We start from the raw sequence: 19,481 nt of genomic DNA, 5'->3' as shown, positions 1-19,481 counted from the left end.
TCTTCCTCTGTTCTCCCCCAAAATGACATTTAACAACCACCCTCTCTTGTTCTTTCACCAACCTTTTCCTCATGGTCTTCCCTGATTCAATATAAGCGAGGCCCTCCCAGCCTCAATACTCCAGCCATATATCCATTCAACTCAGGTTCAGTCTGCCATGGTAGAAAGCTGTCGTCTTGTCGCTGTGGAACAATGCCCGAATGTTTTGTGTTTATCGGTTCTCCAACCAAGTTCCACATTCACTAGACAGGTGTTAAGAGAACAATCTCTCCTCCTTATTCTTATCAGCACTGACCATGGGACCTGGCCTTTACCTACTCGAGAACATATACATGAAGGTATTGTCCTAAATGTTTCACCACAGACATGTTGTAGTCATCCTGTGTGTCAGTGGGAACGTTGCTTAGTTCGTATGTAAACTATTGTGCAATGCATGTGAGTGCTTAATCAGTACAATATGACGCTCCGGCTTATATAATTCGATGCAGGACGCTTCCCAAACTATCAATTAATGAGCCTTTCTGCTACTTCCTTTAGAAATTATTTCATTGAAGTAAAGGACTCTGGTTTTCTAAAACAGAGATTAAATGAAGACAGACATTGCCAAAAGGATAAATTTGAGGGCTTAAACAAGCATCAGGCATCTTGAGTAGCACTTTCCCTAGAGGGGAACTCCCTTTCTGGTCTGGAGTGGCAGCTTAACGAAGGACCTTCAGTTAGTAACTCTGATGATTCTCTCTGCACTCGATACATCTGTCCTGTTTATTATACTCAGTATGTTTTGTCTTTTGGGGCACTGGGAATCTAGTTTTGAAAAAGAGTTGAGTCTTTAACAATAACAGCAGTCATTTAAATGAATAGGAAATTGTTGTTGTTGTTTTTTTTTTTCCTGCTGGATTTTTTTTTACTCAGCACATCTTAAAGACACAAGGAGTGTTGGGCACCGAAAGGCTGGATGAGGCAGAAATATGCCAGATCAAAGCAGAAAACTGTCAACAAGAACTCTAGCACTCATTATTTGTGGGGAAAAGACTCGCAGAGATTGACTTCCAGCAGGCTCATTACCTAATATGCCTCTAACCAAAAAGCATCTGTGCTCTTGAACTGATCAGTAGCTTGTACCCAAGTCTAGTAAAACTCATTCATTCTGACAAAGGTCCACCTGGTGCTCATAGAAGCTGTGGCTCACGTCATGGATCTTTAACTAATGTCACCTCTGAGCAGATCTTGAATCTGCTTAGAACCAGGACAACAAACAAGCCCTGCTCTTTCTCAAAGTGCAGAAGTTAGAAAGAAAGCAAAATTTTTAGGCAACTCCAGCACAACCTGGCTTAAGGGAGAGACTTAATTAACCTCTGAATTTAATATTCTCTGATTTTTGCTTTCTAGGCTTTATAAAAAACAGATTAGCAAATTACCTAACAGCATGCCCAAGCATGAGACAACAGAGCAACTTGGCTGCTGGCAGGCACAGCCTGAGCACACCTGGTGTGGCATTACCTCCCTCCACATAGAAGGCATCTTTAACCCTCACTAGGTGCAGTCATTCTGTTCTTCATGTGACAGTTAGAAGGGCTGAGTCTCAGAGAGGGTTTCACTCAGTCGCAAAGTCAGTGTGTGGCAGGGTCAGCAGTGGAATTCACATCCACTTGATCCCATGGCTTGAGTTCTTTCTGTCACACAGACAGGCCATCCTTACAAAAGTGAAGGTGATGGGGCCACAAGAGAATCAGCCAGTGAATAACACCAAGAAATCTATCAGGTTGTATACAAGTGAGCTAGCAGAGATGGGCTCTGCATCCCTCAGCAGCCAGGGCTACCCTCAAACTCAACTGCCCACAGGACAGGGGTCCGTCCCCCCAACTCTTCAGAGGCTGGGCGGCGGGCATTTCCAAGCACTCCTTTAAACAAGCAAAGCACACGCAGGTGCTTGAGCCTAACATGTATTTTTCTCTGTGCAAGGCCACTCTCACACTCGCCTTGAAACACGGACAGCAACAGCAAGGTGGAGTCTCTCACCTACCTGCCAGACCCACCATGAGTCCAACTGCACCCAGACTGGACCACACAGGATGTCAAGATGGCAGTGGTAGACCATCAACTTGCAGATGCTCTTGAAGCAACCAGCCCACTGTGCCCACTAAGGCCATCACTGCACCTCTGTGCAGGCGGGATTGCCCGGTGAGGGCTGTTCTGAGCCAGGGAACTTTAACCAGCAGATGGTTTCCATAAGCGAACACCAGGTGGGCAGAGCTACCTTGATGACTTTCTACTTATTGTTCAAAAGCCAATCACTTCCCCAAGTGAGTTCCCGGACACAGCAAATCGCTCTGTAGGGTTCTAATACTGGTTTCTAAAAATAGCTAGAAGATTGAACTAATTATTTAATTAGACCCTTCAAAATAAACAATGTAAATATCATAATAATTTCACTTAACCACTGCTCTGCTTTTTCGTAAGTTGTGGCAAATAAAGCCACTGATGTTTATTAGGGTTTAATAAAAGAGTTAAAGAGGCTTTAAAAGGTTTTTTGTTTCATTATCCCCATAAGAAAATGATGAGGCTTTCAGAGCTTAGAGGCACAGACCACACTTTGACTGTTCTTTTGTTCACTACCAGACAGAAGTGCTTTAGGGAGGAGCTCAAATGCTGGCTTCAGATGCATCCGGGATGAAACGTAAAATGATGATGTTTTTAGCATTAGACAAAGCATCAGATTTCAGTTGGGACTAATGCATTTAAGGGACAATTAATAGGAAACTCTAATGACTGCTTCTGGACTGTACCTGCTTTAGTTCTGGAACTCACTCACCAGCATCCATCCCCTTCCAAACCCAAACAAAGCTTGCTTCATAATCACTTTGGAAACTTTGTTGATACACAGACTATGGTGACATCCACTGCAGGGAGTTAATATCCTTGGTTTCTGGTGTTCTGTTTGTCAATAAAATGGCCAATAAGGCATCATCTATTCAGTACCACTCAAGCATCTACTCTTCTAACACTCCATGGAGCGGAATGACCCAAACCACTCCCCTCTCCACAGATGCTCGTCATCATTGTCACCACTGCCTCACCACCTATACGCTTATCTGCTTGTGGTAAGTCATAGGCTGCGCTATGGGGCCCTACATACACCTTCTCACTTAATCCTAACAACTCCATGAGATGGACACCATCAGCATTATCTTCATGTATAGGAAGAAGCAGAGACTCAGCAGGACTGCGTGCCACAACCACACAGCTAGCAGGTGGCAGAGCCTAGACCCCATCCAGGCCTGTTAGCTCCAAAAACCAGACTCCCAGCTAGTGCAGCATGGCTCTCCACCTTCCCTGCAAGTTAGCACTGACTGGGGCATGTTAAAGCTGATACTTAGGAAGCCCTTCCCCAGAGAGGCCCCTCTGGAAGGTGTGGGTGGGATCCAGGTATCTGCCTTTATAACCAGTGCCGGAGACAGTCCACGTACCACATATCATGAGGCGCCAACAAGTTGTACACATTTCAGTTAATCTGGACGGTTATCGGAATCCATGATAGAGGCTGACAGCTACAGCCATGGAGCTGATGGGGAGCACTGCCAGGCAATGCCTACCCCAGTGCCACCTCATTCGAACCTACTGCGAAGGTCCGTGATTAGACCCACAGCCCAGCCAGGCTGACCTGGTGTCATCTTCTGGCTGGTGAAGCATATAATCCTGGCCCTGTATCCGTGAATTCCACGGAGAACTAGCTGTTGTGTGTACCTACTGTATCACTCATGAAAGCCCTTCATCCCACAGGACAACCACTACATGTCACTACTGAATCTTGTCTAGCTCTCATTTGCCAACTCCTGACCTTTCCAGTGAAGTCTGGGATTTCTCCTCAACACAGCTGAGAAAATGACAGAAGGTCTGATGAAGGAATAACAAGATATTCACTAACAAGTTGTCCACTGATGAGACATCCTCAGATGGGAAGGGGGAGGAAGAATGACAAGGTCTGTTGATAAATGCTGAGGCCGATGACAGGCCAGCTGATGAAAAAAAACAATAAAGTAGTAATGAGCAAAAGGAATGTAGACTCCATAGTGTATCTTCTCTGAAGCTGAGACATTTATTAGCACTAACCACGAGGAGAAAGACAGGACACGTGTAGGTCATTTCAGCAAATCAGTGTTCAACCATCAAGTAACTACCTCCTACAACGCATAAGTGCACTCAAACATTTACACAGCACAAATGCTATGCTAGGCACTCTTCGAGGCACTACAGATATAGCAGTAAATAATATGACAGAATGTCCCTTCCTATCAGAATGTTTCAGAGGCAGCGCTGGGGGACTTGGGCACATAAAGATAGGTAAGATCAATGTCCTACTATCGAGGTGCACAGTAAAAATTCATGGGGGAGGCAGGCAATGTAATTTTCATGCAGGAAAGTGTGATATCCCTGCCTCACTTCACCTTTATAATACTCTGTGAGATAAGCAATCATCCTCATCTCCACTGTTCAGATTCGAGAATTGAGGCTGGGATGTTGAAGTCATTGGGGGCATCATATAGCTACTAAGTGGAAGAACTGGGGCGTGGTAATTCCAACGAGCCTATACTGAGTTAGCACAGTGTATGTCGTATTACCAGCATGGGTGTCCCTTGTGTTCTACTAGAAAAGGTTTTTTAATTAAGTTTATTTAATTGAAAAAGAGATGCATTTGGGAAAATTTAATTCAAATATTACAGAATATTCAATAAAAATTGAGTCTCCTGCCCACTGCAGGCCCTTCCTGAGAGATCATTGCTAGTACCCATTTTGGAGAATATCTTTACCATAAAACTCTTAATCTACTATGTGTGCATCAGGCAAATAAAATTAATTGTTTGGAAAGGCTGGAATCAATAAGAAGAAAAATTACCAGGATGACAAGTAGGAACTAACAGACTTATATTCCATGTTAATCATGTTTTTTTTCTTAAAACAGAAGAGAAAAAGCACTAAATACATTCACACTCTGCTGTTTTCATCACCTGGGCCTTATGGAATTGTAAGAAATGTTGCCAGACTGATAAAAAACCATCACTTTGTCCAGACAGGTCCTGAATGAGGAGTACCTTGTACAAGGGCCTTTTGAGAGTGAGCCCCAATGGATGTTTTTTTTTCCTCTTTCTATCTTGGGCCAAGAACTGTGTCTAGATGTTGCATCCTTGGAACAGGCCCTGGCTGCTTCTCAGGGAAAATTAACATCTACAGTGGGATAGCAAGTAGGTGCCTTCTTTCCTGTGAATGCACATCTGGACTGAGGCTAAAGGGAAAACCACACATCCACATCACAGGTTAAGAATCTTCACATTCTGACTGGGCTAAGACCCTCTGTTCCAGCAGCTAAGGGCTCAATATGGATTCAGCCCTTAGCCAAAAGCACCTATGTCACGGTCTTCTCTATGTGGTGGTCTTAGAAGAGCAATGCGGAAAGAGCAGGCTCTCATGATTGTTCTAAGCAGGATGGTGGAGGAGCCTGCATCGAGCAGGTACCTCTCTAGGCAAAGGTGCCAACTGAGCTAATAAAAAAACTCACGGCCAGACGCGGTGGCTCATGCCTGTTATCCCAGCACTTTGGGAGGCCAAGGAGGGCAGATCATGAGGTCAAGAGATTGAGACGTCCTGGCCAACATGGTGAAAAATACACACACACACACACACACTCTGGCTGGGTGTGGTCTCGGGCACCTATAGTCCCAGCTACTCTGGAGGCTGAGGCAGGAGAATTGTTTGCACCCGGGAGGCAGAGGTTGTAGTGAGCCGAGATCACGCCACTGTGCTCCAGCCTGGCGACGGAGTGAGGCTCTGTCAAAACAAACAAACAAACAAACAAAAACAAAAAAACTCACACAACTTCTTTGGACTTCAGTCTTCACATTTCTAAAATGCCTCATAAAGTACAAGAACTCAGTAAATATTGGCTAGCTGGCTGGTTGGGTTAGAAATCCTTAAGATACGACCACTGTAACATTCTAAGAATGGAAACCCTACTGTGTTGATAAACAGCACATGTTTGTTTGACATCTTTTCATGTAGCCTCAACCCACTAAAAAATGTCTCTGGGTGGGTGGGCATGTGAGACCCAGAGCTGAACCACCATTAGGCTTATCACATCAGTTTCTGGCTCAAGCACTCCAAGTGACAGCTAGAAAGACTGGCACAGCAGGCCAGTGGACACAGGAGGCCCAGAAGGTTCCTAATGGACCACAGTGACCAAAAGGTAGGAGCTTATTCCACAAGCACTAATGAAGCCGCATCCCATAATATGTGCCGGTGCCGGGTCCTACAGCTGGAGGCCTTGCCCACTGAGGCATTCCCAGTGGTTGGAAAAGAGGATCTGTAGAGACAATGCAAATACAGCACATCCTCCACCCGTCCCCCGCCCCCCGACAATCCTTAAAGCATTTCCTGGTCCTTATCTGCTTATTTAGAGAAAATGGTTTAAGGTTGTAAATTTTCCTTTTTTTCTTTTTTGATTAGGCATTCACAGTTATGTCTTAGAAATGAATGGCTCAAAATGAGGTATGCAAGCTGGGGAGAGTAGCCAGAAGATACTCATGACAAGGTAAATTGCCTATTTAGGAGGCAGAGACAAAGATAGACAGATGATCAGCCTTGCACTCAATGAGAGTCCTTGAAGAGAAACGAACAACCGATGCGCAAAGCCTTCCAACTACCCCAGACTCAGCAGGAGACAGAGCATCTCAAGTTACCAAGGCAACAGCAGCTGAGCATGAGATGAACACAAGCATGTGTGCACACAGGCATGGTACCAGCACTCATACACGAACACCTTCCTGTACACAGGGACAGGCCTAAAGAGAAAGCTCTCCACTCAGAGACAGATCTCCAACAACTTCTCTGGGTACATCTCAAAAGTGCTGATGTCTGTTGCTTCAATGAAGGCTTTTAAATACACAAATACAGAAAATACTTAAATTAGCATAATCAACCTTCAACTTGAACAAATTCTGTGACATTGCCTTTAGGTCTCTTATTATTTCAGTTCCTTGTTTTTCCCTGCATTCAACAGTATTTAATATATTCATCTTGGGCAACCATCTCTCTCTCTCTCTCTCTCTCTCTCACTCACACACACACACACACACACACACACACACACACACACACACACACGTATATTTATATACAGATATACACATTCACCGATAGGTGGTGGTTGCCCAAGGTAAATGTATTAAACGCTGTTGAATGCAATATATAAGTACATATTGTTCCAAAACATTCGCATTACCACAAAGAAAACCCATACGCATTAAGCAGTCACTCCCCAGATTCTTTTTTTCTCTTTAAGAAATAAAGCAGCCGGGCGCGGTGGCTCAAGCCTGTAATCCCAGCACTTTGGGAGGCCGAGGCGGGTGGATCACGAGGTCAAGAGATCGAGACCATCCTGGTCAACATGGTGAAACCCCGTCTCTACTAAAAATACAAAAAATTAGCTGGGCATGGTGGCGCGTGCCTGTAATCCCAGCTACTCAGGAGGCTGAGGCAGGAGAATTGCCTGAACCCAGGAGGCGGAGGTTGCGGTGAGCCGAGATCGCGCCATTGCACTCCAGCCTGGGTAACAAGAGTGAAACTCTGTCTCAAAAGAAATAAAGCATAACAGAGTTCAAGCCTCCTTTTCACTCTAGTTCAATTTAACTTGCCCCGCTTCCCTTCCCAAAGGATATCGTTCTCTAGAACTTCTAGATGCCTTTCGCAGGCACGATTTCATAACTGTGGGGTGTGCTTGTATATATACAAATGTTTATATATAAAATACATATTTTTTGTGTGTGTGTGTACACACACACACACACACACGCCCACAATTATAAAATCATATATAAAATCATATATATGTTCAAAACTAAAGTGCCATTTTGTGGTTTTAAAAAATGTTACACAAAAGGAACATTATTTAGCTGAGATTTTTTATCAACATTAAGTTATCCAAATGTATCAAATCCAATCATTTAATTGCTATATGGTGTTCTATCTTATACACATCAAATATTTCTTAAATCTACTATTTTCCTGATGGACATTTAGACTGGTCTCAGGTTTTACCTCTTACAAACAATGCCCCAGTGAACATTCTTATATGCTTCCTCCTGCATCTATGCTTTTCTTGAGTATATTTGGATTTGTAGATTTGCTGACTTATAGTAGAAAATGCCACTTATTTTCCAAAATGATCTTACAATTTTTTTTTTTTTTCAGAGACAGGGTCCTTCTCTGTTGCTACAGTGCAGTGCAGTAATCATGGCTCACTGCAGCCTTTAACTTCTGGGCTCAAGCAATCCTCCTGCTTCAGCCTCCCTAGTAGCTGGGACTACAGGCACCCACCACCACCCTTGGCTAGCAGCATTGTAGGAAAATCCTTACTTCCCTATATTATTTTGCTAATCCTTGGTGTTCTCAGATTTTAGTTCTTTGCAATCTGAGAGGCGTAGCATAGTATCTCTTTGTATTGTTTTTAATTGCAGTTTCTTGACTACTAGTGAGGCCAAGCATCTTTTTTATGCTTATTACCCATTCAACTTCCTCACCTCTGATTTCTCCCTGTTCCCATTTTGTATCCATTTTTCTACGACATAGTCTTTTTCCTAATTTTTAGGAATTCTTAAATATTCTGAATATTAATTGACTGGTTATATGTAGCAGAAATCTGCCCATATATGCCTTCTTTTTATTTTTTAATTTTTAAAATAATTTCAACTTTCATTTTAGATTCAGGTATACATGTGCATGTTTGTTACATGGGTCTATTGCGTGATGCTGCGGTTTGGGTTACAAATGATCCCATCTCCCAGGTGGAGAGCATAGTACCCAACAGCCTCTCATCCCTTTCCCACCCACCTTGTAGCCCCAATATCTATTATCTCCATCTTCATGTCCATGAGTACCCAATGTTTAACTTGCACTTACAAGTAAAGAACATCCGGTATCTGATTTTCTGTTCCTGCATAATTTGCTTAGGATAATGGCCTCCAGCTGCAACCATGTTGCCACAAAGAACACAACTTTGTTCCTTTTAATGGCTGCTCAGTATTAAAAGCAGCTGCCCATGATGTATATGCACCACATCTTCTTTATCCAATCCACTGCTGACAGCACATAGGCTGAGTCCATGTCTTTGCAGCTGTGAATAGTGCTACTGTGAATACACACATACGTGTGTCTATTTGGGACAGCAGTTTATTTCCTTCTGGATATGTACCCAGTAATGGGATTGCTGGGTTGACTGGTAGTTCTGTCTGAAGTTCCTTGAGACATCTCCAGACTGCTTTCCACAGTGGCTGAACGAATTTACATTCCCACCGACAGTATATAAGTGTTCCTTTTCTCCACAGACTTGCCGGTGTCTGCTGGTTTTTGACTTCTAGTAACAGCCATTCTGACTTGTATGAAATGTTCTCTCACTGCGGTTTTGATTTGCATTTCTCTGATAATTAGTGATGCTGAGCATTTTTTCACGTTGTTGGTTTCTTCTATTTCTAAATTTCTATGAGTATTGCTTTGTATTTTTTCTTGTTTTTGGTTTTAGTCATGAATGCCTATTATACTTTATGGACTGCTTTATTCCTCCATCTTGTGTATACAGACATGTACAAGTTTTTTTCAAGAAAATCTTTTAAGGTATATATAACTTTTTTCCTCCAGGGTCAGAAACACAGACTTGAAAAGACTACAGCTCCGGTTTCACAGCCGAGCTAGGACTGAGCATCCAGGACTGTGTCTGCTCTCTCCACTAGGGACTTCTGCAGACCTCACAAGAATGTAACTACTCTCTGACTGTCTGCTGTAATGTCTTGAAATTGTCTTAGTCCAAAGTTATCACTAAATTTCCACAGCAAAATAAAATGTATTCTTGTGTGAGTCTGAACTCCTAACCATTAGCTGCCTTTGACACTAGCTTTCCAATACAATCATTGTGAAGGGAAAGGGAAATGATACTGACACATGGTACCCACGTTACCCCAAGAGCTCCTCACAAGGAATCAATGAGGTCAGCATTTTTGAATTTTACATGCAAGGACACTAAGCCTCAAGAAGGTTAAATAACTTGTCCAAAGTCTCACACCTGATAGCACTGGTAGTGGGATTTGAACCCAGGTCTCTGTGCCTGCCTCTGCTAATGGTGCTGTCCTATAAATCACCACCCACCCCCAATAGCAACACGTCTGGCTCCACAATACCTCAAAGAGACAGCAGAGCCACTCCACTTTGTAAATTGTGGTTGGCATTCAAAGCCACCCATTCTGTGGAGTATTGTGCATAATGGAACTAAACACAGAAAATCATTAATTGTTGTTATTCTACAACCTAACAGTAAAGGCCAAGAGATGTTCAGGAAATGGATTTTTCCTATGTGGGAGTGAGGGCAGGGTCCCAAACAGGAGTCTCCTTCTGATAGCTGTGACCACCTGTGCTGGAATGCCAGGCACAGCTCTCCGAGGCTCAGAGAGCAGCAGCATCCGGGCAAGGCCCATGTCTGCAGGGGCCCTACAGAGGACAGAGTTCCCCATTAGTGGTGATGATCAGGTTGTGCAGAGCAAGGGAAGGGAACTCAGGTGTACTGACACTCAAGCTAGAGGGCTTTCATGCATTATGTCATTTAATCCTCAAAATCTTTCCAAGTGGGAAGTAATGGTTTTACAGATTATTGTACAGAAGTTCCAATAAGTGATTTAACCAAGACCTTCCACTTGAATGGTAACAGAGCTGGATTCTGAACAGAGTACACTCTTATCTTAGCCTAACCCTGCCCTTCATCAGTCACCTGATTTAATAACTAATTTTCTAAAACATGCTCCTCCTTGAGGACAACACAATGTAGCTGCTAAGAGCATGGACTCTGGCCAGACTGCTTAGTTCATTTTTTTTTAAAGCAGATTCTACTAAGGGGTAGACTGCTCAAATCAAATCCCAGCTCAACACTTTACAAACTGACTTTGGGCTAGTAATTTAAACATCTCTATATATCCATAAAAATTATAAATAAAATATTTTTACAAAATAAAAAAACGCAAAACTCAAAAAGATAAAAGTAATCTCTGGGCCTCCATTTCCACATGTATAAAATAAGAATAACAACAGTACCAACTTTGAGGAGTTGTTAGGAGGATTCGTGGGTTAATATTTGCAAAGGCCTTCAAACAAAGCCTGGCCACACGTAAAGACTATGTATTAGTTATGTATTGCTACATAATAGATGATCTTAAAACACAAAGGCTTAACACAATAAACGCTTATCACATCACACACATTGTATAGGTCAGAAATTTAAGTGGCTCTAGCTTGCGGTCTCTGATGAAGTTGCAATCAAGATATCAGCCAGTGCCAGTCACGTGGAGGCTTGCCTGGGGCTGGAAGATCTGCTTCCAAGGGGCTTTTTCTCATGGCTGAAAAGTTGGGACTGGCTGCTGACAGGAAGCCTCAGCTCTCCCTGTGGTCCTTTCCACAGCTTGCCTGGGTGTCCTCACAACATGGCAACTGGCTTCCCTCCAGAACAAGTGATCCAAGAGAGCAGGGTAGAAACAGCAACCTCTCTGATCTAGCTCTGGAGTTACAAATCATTACTTCCATGTTATCTTATTGGTTATACAGGTTGGCCTTATTCATTATGGGAAGGGACGGAACAGAGCTGTGTACACCAGGAATTGAGGATTATTGGGAGCTGGTCTTGCAGGCCCTACCGCCGACCAAGTCTACTAAATTAAAAACAAACAAACTAACTGGATCTTAACTATGCTTGCATTCTAAGTGCCTGGCATATCATGGTAAAATCAATAAACCTTTATCTGAAGAACGGATGTGTGGACGAAACCAGGAAACGCCCATGGCATCCCAGCCAAGTTCCATTTTGCTCTCCTTTGTTTTACTATCCACTTTTTGAACCATTTCCAAGAAAGGAAGTATTTGCTCTCAATTTCTACTCTAAGTCATTATCTCTATGAATTAGTTCTCAAATTTCATCTTCATTTGAAGTGTCTGGAGTGGTAACCTCAAACCAAAAGGGCTCTGTAACTTTCTCTTTCACCTAAATATATCAATATGAAATACTTCCTCTGAATTCAGAAGGCTCAAAACAAAGACAATTGAAATTTTACGTGCTGGTGGAAATGTTTGCACTAAAGCAATTCATACAGAGACTAATATGTGCCCCAAGACAATTGTGGGCAAGTTCCTTCTTGCACAAAGGCAGACTTTCTGCTTCCTCTTCTTCCAATCAATGCTGTACTTAGGAGGTAAGACTGGCTGGAACCAAGCGGAGGCTGCTTACTGAGGCCAGCGAGACAAGACATAGGCCAGGAAGGCAGTACTGAATGACTTAAGAAATGACCAGCTCTATAAGGGGCCTGGATTCCCTTCAAGGTTCCTTAGACTCGTTTCTCAAAATCATCACGTTTGGCAGCTTTCTCACAACAGATCCATGCCAGAGAGTTCAGATATGGGGAAATGCCACAGCAATAGTCCTAGGATGAGCTTTCCAATAATGTTGACAGTTCAACCCAGGATGGTAATTGTGCCACTGCCTTAACTCAGCAGAGTTGGGACCCTTGGCTCCTGGATAGCACTGATGGTATATATCTTCCAAAATGCTAAAGGTGTCACTGAGAACATCAGACAGGGGTTAAACAGGGATGACTGACAGTCCTGGGAAGCTGGCATCCTTTCCCTGGTCCCTTCTTGTAGCAAGGGGGCATCAGTGACCACATCTTGACTGTTACTGGGCATAGAGCAGCCTGGTGAGAGGACAATGATCCATGTACATATTACTGCATGCCAGATGATTAACATCTTACTCTAGGGAGATGCTAACATGGTTTAGAATTTCACTGGCTTCCCATTCTAACCCTCAACAGATCTTTGAGTCTATCGAGGATGTAGTCGCAAGGAAACACAAAAATCACGCAGTCAGGGTCAAGAAAAGGAGTCACTGCTGGTCATAACCTTCACGAGGTCAGAGCTAACAATAACTCTAGGGCCCTGCTTCCCAGTATGAGCGTGCAGGGAAAGAAACAGCAGGTAAACATTGGGCGGAAATGCTTATTGTTAGGAGTGTAGTGCATCTGCTAAATCTGGGTGAAGCCCGTAGTAAGATTGTATGTCTACAAAAAAAATTTAAAAATGAGCCAGGAAGGGTGATGTGCTCCTATTGGTCCTAGCGACTCAGGAGGCTGAGGCAGCAGGATGACTTGAGCCCAGGGGACCTGCAGTGAGCCACGATGTTACCACTGTACTCTCGTATACCCAGGCTGGTCTCAAACTTCTGGGCTCCACCAAGATTTAGCACATGCACTACATTGCTAACTCCTGGGTTCAAATGATCCTCCCACCTCCACAATGCATTGACAAAGTCATCAATGAATTCAGAACACTCTTCCCCGTTTTACAGTGGCTTCTTTGATGCTCATTTTATTTTAAATGCTTATAGACAAAACACTCACCTTGACATTTGCCTTTTAGCAGGGCAACAGCATCATAAATCCAAGTGTGAATTAGAACTTAAACTGTGAGCTCCTGTGTCACAGGGTAGAACTCCAGAGAGAAAAGTCCCTTAAAAGACTCTTGGAAGCCATGCACAATGGGCTTATAAAAGCCTATGAATTATCACTCTGGTACCATCCCAGCAATCTCTTTCTATATATTTCTTTTTGTCATATTGCACTCATCACTCTCAGATTTACTATCTTCTACTCTGGATTACCCGCAACTCAACTGATCGAGCTTTACGCAAGCATAATGAATAAAATCCCACTTCATTATATGTGCATGTGATTCTCATTCCTCATCCAGGGCTGGGCTGTGCACTGCAGCAGCCTCCAGTTACACGGGGCTGGTCTACGCTGAGATGTTGAGATTCGCCTTTAGGGTAAAACACAAAGACTTTTATGCAAAAACAGAATGTGAACTCTCTCATTAGTGATTTTTCCTGTTGGTTGCATGTTGAAATGATACTTGGGAAACACTGAGTTAAGTTAAAAATATTAAAGTTAATCTCACCTGTTCTCTTTTAACATTTAAAACACGGCTACTGGAAAATTTTAGATCTCTCAAACATCTTGCATACGTCTACTGGATGGCACTGAGCTCGATGCTCTAAATCAGAGATCGTGCGCTGGCAGCTGAAGCCCACACAGGACTAACGGCACCGTCTGTATAATCTACACAATGTTAGCCTGGAAGGTGATTTTAATCTCAAACAAGTGTTCATATAAAATTGGGGGAATTTTTGTTTTGAGATGTGGTTTCGTTCTGTTGCCCACACCACAGTGCAGTGGTGACATCGTGGCTCACAGCCCATCTGGGCTCAAGTGAACCTCCCACCTCAGCCTCCTAAGTAGCTAGGACCGTAAGTGCATACCACCCTGCCTAGCTCATTTTTTTTTTTTTTTTTTTTTTTTGTAGAGACTGAATCTTACCCAGGCTGGTCTCAAACTTCTGGACTCAAATGATCCTCCCACCTTAGCCTACCCAAGAGTTGGGATTACGGGTTTGAGTCATGGCACCTGGCCAAAATCAGGCAATTAAAAACAAACATACTCTGAATTCTCATTTAAAATACAGAAATCTGGTAACACTGGGCCTACACACTGACATGGAAAGGACTGCTGCTGCACCAGATCTCCAGCCCTTCCCTGTCCCCCCACAGGCTCTACTGCTCCCCGACACTGAGGCCAAGGTCAGTGGCCATTTTGTACCCCATTTCCAGCCAGCATCACACCTGCCAATTCCTCTCCTCGTTTCTGCAGGCATTAGCGTTTAAGAGCTGTATACTAGAATGGGGGATGGTGGGGGGCATTCTAGGCAAGAGCAAAGGCATCAGGGAGGGTCTGATCACAGCACGTGCAAATTAGAGAAAATATCTGGAAAGGGAGGTGGGTTTCAGGTAGATGTGCAATGTGCTCAGTGCAGGAATTTTTTTTTTCTTTTTGAGGCTGAACATCTAAATGAAAATGTCCCAGGGGCATTTGGTAATACCTAACTGAGTATATACAGGAAGGAGCTGGAGGTTAAGAACAGTACCTGAGGGACACCCAGAGCCAAGAGGGAGAAAGATGAAACCAGTTCAGGAGTCTGAGAAAGGTGGTCAGAGTCGAGAGGGAGGTGCGCCGATAGAGTGAGATATAGGAAGCCAGGATTCCCGGAGAAGCAGCCAACAGCAGGCACTAAGTGACACCCGTCCTTTCACAGACCCCACAGTCGCCCTGCTGCTCCTCCTGCTGTAACAACATTGCTTTAATTCTGGCAAAGTTGGATAAAAAAGAAGAAAAAAATCTATTAAAGCAATCTCACAAAACTCTAGCACTGACATTTTTTCAGAACAAGTGCTGCCTTTCCGTGACCCACACCGTAAATAGTTCCACTCTGCAGTGATCGTCTCAAAAAAAAAAAAAAATACTGCCCATTTCCTTCATCTTAAAGCGCCATCTCTTCGTCCCTTGCCACATAATTTAAAAAATCTGTGTGTAGGATAGAAGTGGTATGCAATGCATTTGAAAGTACACATAGCAACTGAGCTCATGGGCCCGCGGACAGTGGATTTTGAAACATTCTAGATGATTAGGATTCTGCAGTTACTCTTTTTTAGGTAAATAGAAGTTTTCATTCTCATAATCTTTTTACTCGGCAAATATTTTCCCAAGTGATTATGTTAGAGCTGAGGATTCAAACTAATTCCGTTCCTCTAATTCATTTGATAATCTATCACTGTGACCAAAATATAATGAAGATGACAGATGCTTATGGATAACTATTTTGTGATATCTATTCATGTCCCTGCGTTGGTATCAGCAAATTGCTTTTCATTACTAGACAAATAATACTTCGGTTCTTCTGAGATGATTAATGTAAGTAGAGCCACATGTGGACTTCGCTGTGATACAGAGCAATGAGGTAATGGAAATCTCAGGCCTTCTCATTATGCTCTTATTTGTAGCACGACTGCAACTCTCTTCCAAATATCAGTTATTTGAGCTCTCTGCATTCTTGTTATTGGTTGTGATTGCATCCTATTCATTTTTATGGACTGAGGAATCTGGAACGTTTCCACTAAATGATTCCATCGTGCAGTCCATACATATATACTGTGGACATACATTCCATAAATATCTGCTCACATGTGGGCTAGGAACAGGGACCACGCAACTGTAGAAGGTAAGGCTGATGCCCCAGAGATGCTCACATAATAGGAAGGGAACTATATATGTTACAAACGGTAACACAGTATGTTAAGGGCTACAGCAGGAGTCTGTACAAGGTACACAAAGAAGACAGAACAGGGAAGACAGAGAAGACAGGAAGATACTAAACAGGAGGTGGCAGCTGACGGGTCTTGAGGAAGAATACACATGTGCAGTGAGTTAACAGAGGACGTTCATGCGAGGGCACAGTGGCATGAACAGCAGTGGGCATATCTGAGTGAAGGTTCCTGTAGCTTCCACAGGGAAGGGACAATGTCAGGAGAGGAACCAAGTCAACAAAAGTCAGGTTACAGAGAGCCTAATTTTGATATCCCCACAAGGAGACGCAAGAGACTGGCTAGTCACAGACACCAAAGTCAGGATAAGAGTGAGGTGAAAACTGTACAGGTGGGTGATGTGTATTTCCCCTAATTCTTTTTGCAGCCATGATTGGGCTATATCCTGCTTCTCTCTGCCTGAGTAGGATTTGTGTCCTTGCATTAACTATATGAAACTGAGGCATAAAGTTGTAGTGTGCATGTAAGAGTAATGAAATGAAACAGGCCTGCGATTGTTCAAAGCCTGGTTCCTGGAGCAGCAGCAGCATCACCTGGGAATGAGTTAGGACTGCAAATTCTCAGGCTCCACTCAGAGCCATGCAGTGACAAACTATGAGCACAGTGACCAGCAAAGCCCTCCGGGTGATTACTTCCCTCAAACGCAAAACCCACTGAAAAGGACCCAAAGGATTTTATTTTACTAACTGATCTACAAGTTTCCATTTTATTCTACGTCTCATGCTGAACCATCCACGTAATCAACTTTTCCTTGAACTGATTTTTTTTTTTTTTGAGATGGAGTTTCACTGTTGTTACCCAGGCTGGAGTACAATGGCGCAATCTCGGCTCACCGCAACCTCCACCTCCTGGGTTCAGAAAATTCTCCTGCCTCAGCCTCCTGAGTAGCTTACAGGGATTACAGGCATGCGCCACCATGCCCAGCTAACGTTTTGTATTTTTAGTAGAGACGGGGTTTCACCATGTTGACCAGGATGGTCTCGATCTCTTGACCCTGTGATCCACCTGCCTTGGCCTCCCAAAGTGCTGGGATTACAGGCGTGAGCCACCGCACCCGGCCCGAACTCAATAAATTTTTAATTTTTTTCATTTTATTTTTAAATGTTGATTTATTAATCATGCTCACTTGTTATTTCATGAATGATGCTACACTTCTCAGCTATGCCTTTATTTATTTATTTAGAGACAGGGCCTCACTCTGTCACGCAGGCTGCAGTGCAATGCTGCAATCACGGTTCACACTGCAGCCTCCACCTCCCCCAGCTCAAGTGATCCTCCAACTTCAGCCTCCTGAGTAGCTGGGACTACAGGCACATGCCACCACACCCAGCTAATTTTTTGTGTTTTTTTTTTTTTTATAGAGATGAGGTTTCACAATGCTGCCTAGGCTGGTTTTAAACTCCTGAGCTCAAGCGATGCACCTGCCTTGGCCTTCCCAAGTGCTAGAATTACAGGCGTGCACCACCACAGCTGACCCTATGACATTTTTTAAATGTATATCTCCTTCAGCCCTTAGAAAACCCAACATGTGTAAATGCTAAAACACAATTACCTGTCAAGTCACAAAGAATAGTATAGACATGAGCTTGTAAGTCAAAATAAATTTGAGACAAGTGTTCTTGAATGGATTCTCTTAATCCTTTACCAGCAAGTGGCCAGGAGGACCCCTCCTTTAGGTATTTAAATATCCCTGGTGCCTGCTGACTAATTATATCTTTTAAGACTCAGGAAAACTACTATTTTTCTTCTGAGCGCTTTGAGAATCCATCATATGTCAGATTGTCACTTGAGCTGTGTCCACAATTGATTTATTATTACTTTTTTTTTTTTTTTTGAGACAAAGTCTCTCTCTGTCGCCCAGGCTGGAGTACACTGGGGCCATCTCAGCTCACTGCAACCTCTGCCTCCTGGGTTTAAGCAATTCTCCCTGTCTCAGCTTCCCAAGTGGCAGGGATTACAGGCGCCCACCACTACACGCTGCTAATTTTTGTTGTAGAGATGGGGTTTCGCAGTGTTGGCCAGGCTGGTCTCAAACTCCTGACCTCAGGTGATCACCCGCTTTGGCCTCCCCAAGTGCTGGAGTTATGGGCATGAGCCACTGCATCTGACCTTTTCTTATTATTATCAAAACAGGCTTCCCATCAATAATACATAAATTCCAAGAGAGCAAGAACTTTGTCTTGTTCACAGTTGTATCCCCAGAGTGTAATACATCACATGGCACCTGACACATGATAGGTGCTCAGTAAATACATGTTGATTCATTAGCACCTACTGTACACTACGCTCTAGGAATATGAAGAAAACAAGGCAGACCTATGTGCCCCCTTTGTGTGGCACCTGCCGACACACAAAGAACTGGGCTTTCTTTACTTATTATCTGATTAATGATGCCACACTTCTCAACTACTCTATTTTTACAACCTACGTCTCCTTCCCATCAGCCCCTAGAAAACCCCAAATCTGTCAGTGAAAATAAGCAACTACCAGTCAGGTCGCAAAGAATCTTTGAGGCTCTGAAGCCCCAAAGATGAGTAAGAAATGGTCCTTACCTGTGTCCCTGCCTAGATACACCGAGATGGACAGCACCTGACCATGGCCACCACCAACCTGCCTCGCTCTTGACCACTGACCGCTGCCAGAATTTAAGGGCAAAGGTACAAATGGAGACATCCTCCTCCCCATATGACTCGATGGTAAAGGTTTAAATTCAACCTAACAAACTTAAAATATGTTCTATCTTCCTATTTTTACAAACATATCTTCATATTTTACAAACGATTCTTCTTAACAAAATCAAAACCAGGTAAAAGCAACAGTTCACTCAAATGGCTAAGAGTGCAAACCCCAAACTGATTTCATTTTCCACCAAAGGCCATAATCCCGTCTGGGGCTGCCCTGTCCAGCAGGTTAACCGATGTGGCTGGTCTGAACTGAGGTGTGCTGGAAGGGTCAACGCACATCTGATTTCAAAACTTGGCTCAAATATGCAAACATCTCACTAGTAATGTTTATACTGATCACTGATTGAAGTTATATTTTGGCTCTATTAGGTAAATATATAATTAAAATTAATTTTACCTCTTTCTGCATACTTTTTATACAAAAACATGGCTACTACAGAATTAAAATGACACCTGTCACTCACATGATCTTTCTCTGGGACAGTGCGCTCTAGGAGGCAGGGAAGGAT

The 19,481-nt window shown here is 43.3% G+C and overlaps 1 protein-coding gene and 1 long non-coding RNA gene across 3 annotated transcripts in view; both read right to left on the bottom strand.

Moving 5' to 3' along the window:
• The window catches only part of SLCO3A1 (solute carrier organic anion transporter family member 3A1), a 326,788-nt gene that overhangs the window by 165,395 nt on the left and 141,912 nt on the right, over positions 1-19,481 (bottom strand). The gene's annotated exons all lie outside the window — the stretch shown is intronic.
• On the bottom strand, positions 7,627-17,124 carry LOC116533157. The gene is made up of 2 exons (XR_004261116.1): positions 9,714-17,124; positions 7,627-8,291 (listed from the first exon to the last, which is right to left on the bottom strand). It is a non-coding gene; the product is annotated as an uncharacterized LOC116533157 (long non-coding RNA).

Source organism: Sapajus apella, unplaced genomic scaffold (genome assembly GCF_009761245.1).
Source record: "Sapajus apella isolate SASKATOON/1434 unplaced genomic scaffold, GSC_monkey_1.0 scaffold80, whole genome shotgun sequence".
NCBI classification, from domain to species: domain Eukaryota; kingdom Metazoa; phylum Chordata; class Mammalia; order Primates; family Cebidae; genus Sapajus; species Sapajus apella.
Note: the sequence above shows the minus strand (reverse complement) of the source record. Positions and strands in the feature narration are given on the sequence as shown.